This window comes from Ctenocephalides felis, unplaced genomic scaffold (assembly GCF_003426905.1).
Source record: "Ctenocephalides felis isolate EL2017-DRISC unplaced genomic scaffold, ASM342690v1 CF-g0.4_SCAFFOLD_01886, whole genome shotgun sequence".
NCBI lineage: Eukaryota > Metazoa > Arthropoda > Insecta > Siphonaptera > Pulicidae > Ctenocephalides > Ctenocephalides felis.
The window spans coordinates 139,760,773-139,768,714 of record NW_020538040.1 but is presented as its reverse complement, the minus strand read 5'-3'; positions in this window follow the sequence as shown (position 1 = coordinate 139,768,714).

Sequence of the window (7,942 nt, the reverse complement as noted above, 5' to 3'; positions counted from 1 at the left end):
CCAAAAATTAGAAATGATAATACTTTGAGTTTTTAGTGTGTAAATTAAATGTTAATGATATAACTTTTAGGACATTTGGTCCAATATTAATAAATCTTATTGCCTTTTATTACGTTTATAGCTTTTTAATATAGTTTTATAGTTTAGTTAAAATAGAGCTTTATACCCTCAACTGAAAACATGAATTCAAATCATTTATTTGTCAAAATAAAAGAAAAAAAATACTATTAGTTACAATATTTATTTTCTATAAGATACATTTTGTTACCAGAAAAAATATGGAAACTTAAGATGTTTTCAGCCAATTTTAATAAATTGTCTTAAAATTGAAGATTTAGCTCTTAAATACTTAATGTTTTAGTCAAAGCGATACACATTAAGAAGAACTATAGAAACAAGCATATTTTAAATATAACTAAATATGTGATTTGATAAAACTATCTTCAAAAATGAATACATTGTAAAGATGTTTTTTTTACTATTCATGATGTAATATAATATCCTTTTACAAATGCTTATTTTATTCAAACATTACAAAATTATATATGGATGTTTGGAAGTAATTTAGCAAGTAGAAATAAAAATAAACCCACTTTTAATATAAAAACGTGAGGTGTTTTCGGTGTGTCTATTTTAATAAATTACATGAGGATTAAGCTCTTAAAATACTTATTGTTTTAGTCAATGCGATACACATAAGGAAGAACTATAAAAACAAGCATATTTTTAAATATAACTAAATATGTGTATATTTGATAAATTATCTTAAAAATAAATATATTGTAAACATATTTTTACTATCCATAATGTAATAAAATATCCTTTTACTAATGTATTTTTCATTCAAACATATCCATTATTTTAAAACTTACTACGGATATTACAAGCAGAAATAAAAATAAACCATGAATTGAGTGCCTACTGTAAAAACAAAATAAAACGCAAACTAGCAAATCAACAATTCTAGGTCTTGTATTTTCTTAATTTTGAGTAAATCTAATCTAATTCACTAGAGCACTAATTCAATTTAAGATATATTTAATTAAATTGCCTACTTTCAATTAAAATTAAATTATCACTACAGAATTGAAATCAATAAAACTCCACTCTTCAAACCAAATTGATCAATCATAACTCTATTAATTTACTTGAAACTACTGTTTCAAGATTTCTCAACCTTTCGAAAACTTACTTTAATTTAGAAAAAAACGAGTATAACATTATATCTACGTAACATAATAAAAACTTACTAGCATATTTTCAGAACAAAATTTTACTAGTAAATATGAATTATATCATAATATTTTCAAATAGCAATAAAAGCCGTCAGTCCGCATTATGAATTTGATTCGAGTTTAATTGAAAATGCGTACGCTGTATGAATCAACTTGATCAGTATAAAATAAAAACATTGATTAATAAAATCGTCATAAAATAAAAACAATGATTAATAAAATCGTTTATTGAGTCCAGACAAGTGCAAATGAATACATTATATAAACGAAACGATGAGATCATGAGGCGAAATGCCAGCGATCGAGTTTTATTTCAAAATACTCTTGCTGGGTGTTCGTCGCGTCGTATTCATTATTATAAAAGAACTTTGTGTAAATGTAATTAATTAAATGGGTCAAGGCAATTAAGTTTTAATAGGAAACTATCAATATATTTATGTAATAAGTGATATTACGTGTGATGTGAGGTATAAAAATAGTTTGTTTGCTGATGATACCCTACAAACTTCTAATTACTGCAGTAAGAATCAATTAAATCGACGTCGTTGAAGTATGACATATGCTTTTATTTGTCGCATTATACATTTTAATATATATATATATATATATATATATATATATATATCGTGTTAGCAAATATTTATGTTCTTATTTAGAACATTTTGTAAAATCAGGCAATACTGCATCAGTGCCAGTTCTCATTGCTTTGCGGTGGTATTTTTGGTATTTTATTTGGTATTTCCAAAATTTGATTAAAATAGTCGAGCGACGGTTTTGGATCTTTTGCTTCAATTCCTTTTTATTTTGGTTAGAATTTTAATAGTAATACGAAATACTCAATAATACAAAGGTGAAAAATATTATAATAACGATTAATTAAAAATAATATGATAAAAATGTAAATAATTATGCAACTGACAGATATGAAATCTCTACAGAGAAGTGAATTAGTTATCAGTACGTCTACTCAAAACTGTCACAAAATGCTATATTTGCAACATGGTTTTATACGTATCAGAAACATTTTCAGTAAATTTAGCATCAAGTAGTTAATTTGCACGAGTTTTCTCTATAACATCACTTTCCTACATTTGTTGTTGTTCATGATCAAATGCGAATAATATTTTTATGCCTCTATACATGCATTTTAACCTTTAACAAACATTTACATTAAGGATAAATTTTTGAAACAAATTTCTATGAAACTGTAACAAAACATCATCGGTAAAATTTCAAAATATATAATAAAACTGAAACCCAAACCAATCTGCTTTATGTAGCCCAAAGCATTTTTAAATTGACTGTATGGTTTTGGTCTTTGGTCTTATAACGCAAGGTTTCAAGTTAGACAGCCAACTTGGACAGCTTGATAGCAAAGAGGAATGATATTTGCTTCCACTTTAAAATATAGATCTAAAATAGCCCTTTCCCAGCATTGTTGCGTCAAACTAAAAAATCTAATAATAAAACTAATCAACTATAGGTGAACCAACATTTGGGTTGCCTTCTACAAAGCCAAGAAATATCATCCCAAAAGCTCATAGAACTGTTAAGTTCTGATTGCTTTTCAAAAAACAAAAACACAAAAAAGTTCTCATTATGAGTATCAGCTTCAAATCATTCGTTTTCACGACTTCGAGATCATGTATGGATATGAATAGTAAATAAAATATATTACATAAACTAACGTTTGTTTATTTAAACATTTTCCTTAGGATTAATTTTATTTCGAGTATTAATTCTGTCACCATAAATCGCAGACAAAAATCTTCTTACCAGTAGTTTTAGCTCAGTCACTTTTCTATTCCCTATACGTGTAACAAATAGTAACGAAAAATTAATGTAAAAGGATTCAGAACCGATTACTGTGTTAAAATATTTGAGTATTGAATTCTATCATCATGCAATATCTATTTAGAAAAGGCTCATCCTGTTAATAGGTTTCCAATCTTTGAATTGTTCATTTGCAAGACTTCAGTATCAATTATTCTCTAACTGTTCATATCCCTATATATGTCAACGAATAGTAAATAGAATAGTTTATATAACACGTGTTGTTTTGTGTAAACATTTAAAAACTCATTAAGATGTTCATTGCGAGTATCAACTCTATCCCCATTTTAAATATCTTGATTCCAACCATTTTCTTGATACAAGAATCTTCGTTTAGAAAGCGTCCATTTTTTTTATTTTTTCCATCACGTGATCGATTTCTTAAGGGTTTTTTGACCTCACCTCTCTCTTGGTGTCACGTAGTGATATTCAAAAATAACACCCTCCCCGCCTACCACCAAATATTACGTGTATTTCTAGTTACGAAAAAAAATTGCATTTTTTTTTTTGGAAATGTTTGGATTTTTTTTAAATTCAGGTGAAAAATAAATACACGTAATATCTTACTATATCCCCCCATCCTCCACGTGATATTTTGTAATTTTTTGTCAAATCCCTAAAAACTTCACGTGATTGATTGCACCCTTGATTGTTGTGTTCATGTAAGACCTCAAATCCCATTCTGTTTCAGAAGCTTTCTCAACATCTAAAGTTCGTAATTTGAAAACATATAATTTTCTTTGGAATCTTGCACCCACTTCCTTTATATCTAATTCTTTATCGACAGATGTTGACAAGATTCTCCTTGCCAGTAGTTCTATCATTTCATATGATTCCCTCATGGACTTTTCTCCGTCACTTTTCTATTCCCTAGATACGTGTAAGGTGTAAGGAATAGTAACGAATGTTTGTTCATGTAAACGTTAGCGGCATCCGAGGAGTGACGATGGTTTGTTAATTGCACGTAATCTTGTTTAGTCGCGATAACGATGTCGTTTAATAACGGTATCAAATGAGTTATCGCCGCGCCGCTCTCGACGTTCGGCAGGCCAGTTTCTTTACACGGATAGGGACAAGGTCTACATGCCGTGGCCCGTGATCAGACGCTGGTGAAGATAGATTTCTCACGGGGGAAAATATACTTTAGACATATGAGAAAGTAATCATACGTTTTTGGGAGATAGAAATCTTATAACACTAGCTGTTGTTATGTTTAGCACCCATATCATGTATAATTCTAGACTTTGGAACCGATTCTGCCGCATAACAGACAAATGTTATGGCAAGGTCATGTTACGCTCCAACTTCCATACATTATGCTACTGAATCATACTAAATACTGTCAAAATGTCATGTATTTGCTGTGCATTCAGGCGTTTTATACATAAACTGCAACGTCACTCGTATGTTATGAACCTGAGTCAGAAAGACCATGTTATCTAACATCGTTTTTTTGACATTTGTGCGGTTTCTAGGTTATGTTTTCAATCTGACAACCTGAAAAAATCGCCTATATGCAAAGCGACCACATTGATTTTGTCAATATTTAGAACGAATTTATATGGAAAGTTCTTCATAACATAGCCTTGCCATAACATTGGTCTGTTATGGGGCAGAATCAGTCCCTTTATCTATGAGTTCCTCTTTTCCAGGTCTATGAGTCCTTAAGAAAATAACAAAGAAGTACTCTACTACAAAATACAATAAAATTACCAGTAAAACTACTAAGATATATGAGATCCTTATCATGTGTTTTCAAATAAGATGAAGACAACTCATAATCCCGTAGGTAGTTTGGTTTTCTCCTAGGAATCCGTCCATTAATCACATGATAATAATAATAAACATGAGGCTCAGTCATCAAAATCATATCACACAAAAAAGGTCACAACCGTCCTTGGGTTGTGGATAGGCATAACTTTGGCTCGCTCGCCTGATGTCAAGCAGTAGGGACATCGGATTTCACTTGCAAATATAGGTAGCAATATGTTTCCAAGTAAAAATAGCTTACATCCGGCATTCCTACATCAATTAACTGTTCGCCCTATTACGGAAATTGTAATAAAATTTATCACACTGAGATGAGACACCTGTTTGGATTGCCATCTGTAAAACAGGCGTAGTATTAAGTCAAATTAGTCTAACATCTTACAGGGCTCTTAAGTTCTGATTGCTGTTCAAAAATATTATATAAAAATAATTTTGTATAATAAATCTTAACATGTATTTTACTTCAAATATTCAATAATGGCTTATAGTACAGTTAGAAATTTATAAAAAGCGAACGATATCGAGTAAATGGAGACAAAGCGCAAGGGTCCACGACATAAAAAAGTTTGGTCTGAATCGTAAAGCATTTTATAATACGACTCAACATTTGTGGTAACTAAGTAAGTAACCAAATTCTCCCATGCATGTTTCCGTCAAAGGGCGTGATTTACATTTCAGTAAAACTGAAGAACCAAATTTTGAAGCCACCTAAATTGACACGACTAATCAATCTTGTAAAGAATATTCCAAGGATATAAAAAAGCATTACAATAGTGGTGTAACAACCTAAATTGGCCCATGTTGTTGTGAAAAGAGACTACTTAAATTGCAGTAAATCTCTAAGGGATAATCGTGGCGATATTTAACTACACTGGTAGGCTCTATAGATCTGAAATTATCATAACTATGGGGCCGATTCAGCCTTAAAATAGACAAATGTCGTATACAAAATGGTACTGAATACTGTCTAAATGTCTGTGGTTGCTGTGCAGTCAGGAGTTTTAGATAGAAAATTTGACATAAAAAACGCACAAAAGACCAAGAAAACAATGTTACCATAACTGCATCTTTGCGATATAATAACATCCCAGTAAACACCGAGCGGCGGTAGCAATCTGAAATACACATATATTCCACATGGATGTCACAGCGCTGGAGCTGAGCTTGTGGATTTCAGATTGCTACCGACGCTGGGATATAAATGAAATTGCATTTTATTTGTATACGCCTGATCGCACAGCAGATACATGGCATTTTAATGTCATTTCGCTGAGACATTTGTCTATTTTACAGCAGAATCGGTCCCTATGCGTGTAACAGAATAGCTTAATTCAAATGCGATTTTAACGAATCCTTTTGAGCAAAACTATAACCAGCTCCCCATCTGTTTGTTGTAAGTGGATAGATACAAGATCAACGTAATACAGGCCGTTGTTTGATATATCGCATGTCCCGTGGATCTTGTCGGTATCAGTTCGGGAGCTAGAAAACTAGCTCATATGTCATACAGCATAAACCCACACCCATCGGGGCAGCTCGCTCGGCTGTGACAATAAACAGTTTGCGGTTGCTCTGACATAGTTATGTACCTGCTGCAACTGCAAGTCGCCCAGGAATGTTTGTTTCATGATTTATCTCCTATTCGTAAATATTGCATTCGTACACTGCAGACTGCAGTAGCATATGGTCAACGTACTGATATCGAACTGTTAGTGTCAGTTTCGTGTTACATCTAATCGGGAATAATAAATATATCAACCGTATTCAAAGTTCAATGCGATTGGAACAACTATCTGTAGATGACAGTTAAATATAGAGATATTTGTTTCGCGTATTCGAATACATTTTTTGCGCGGTAAAAGATAAAATCTTGGATCAAAGAAATTAGAAATATCACCGGAAATTTATCCTTTTAGGTGCGCCGAAGCAGAAGACCAGAAAACATGGACGCAGAAGTTTGCAAACAAAAATTCAAAAGAGTCAATGAAAAGTGATTTATTGTAATAAAATGGTAATGGGGACAACAAACAAGGCAAGGCAAGTTGGTCATTTATTTGTGGTGCTCTCATACCATGGACCTGCCTATTATACTATCTTTACGAATACTATACTATAGAATTTTCTTTATAACTGACTTCTGAATTATTTTTTTTCCTTATAACATTGCTACTTTTTCTAACCCTTTCCACTCATATGCCGCCACGTATTAATTATGTAATTCGCGAGTGGAATAATATCTAAATCTACTATATCTCAAACCAACAATTCGAATTTTATTCAACTTAAACGTAGCAAATAAAATGACAATTTTATGTCAGTGCCAAGACTTGAACCGAATAACCCTGGTGTGTGAGTCGAGCATGCTACTGACTGAACCATTACCAGTTTTGTCTCCTTTTTGTAACTTAAATTGGATTTACTTTTTGCGTGTAATAATGCTAGTGTTTTTTTATATTTGGAAGAAATGTATTTTAGAATACGTCTGATCGTGTATAGACTTGATTATAGGTCTCTATTATTTGTAATTATCAATGAATTTTAATAAAAACTATATTGAACATGTAATTTCTTGATAGAATGTTCATAAACAAATACATCTATGATATTTATTCAATTTAATTATAGCAATAATATTCTACTCTTGGTTGGTGAACACTTTTTTAATTCAATTTATAAATTATTTTATAGTTACTGTATTCACCAAAAACTCACTTTGTATAGTTTTAGGATAAAAAATTTTACCTAGAACTTCTAGCTGAACGATGATGTGTTTCTAATGTCAAAACAAATAGTTGCCAATATCTATTTAATTATTATTAATTCGACGCATTGGCCTATATTTAATTATAAATATGTTTCGACTTCGAAAAAACTATTAAGATAATATTATTATATAGGTAACTGTTACATCTCTACTCAAATAATACGATTCTCATAATGATGAACTAGGTGTAAGTGGCATATGCCTCAAGGAAATGTGCCTTCGTAACCACTCAGCTATTCAACTGCACAGATGCACATTTTTAACATGCAGTTGTATGTCATAAAACGTAGTTCATTACGAAAAACTTAAATAAATATTTATAAGTAATAATTTGAAAAAA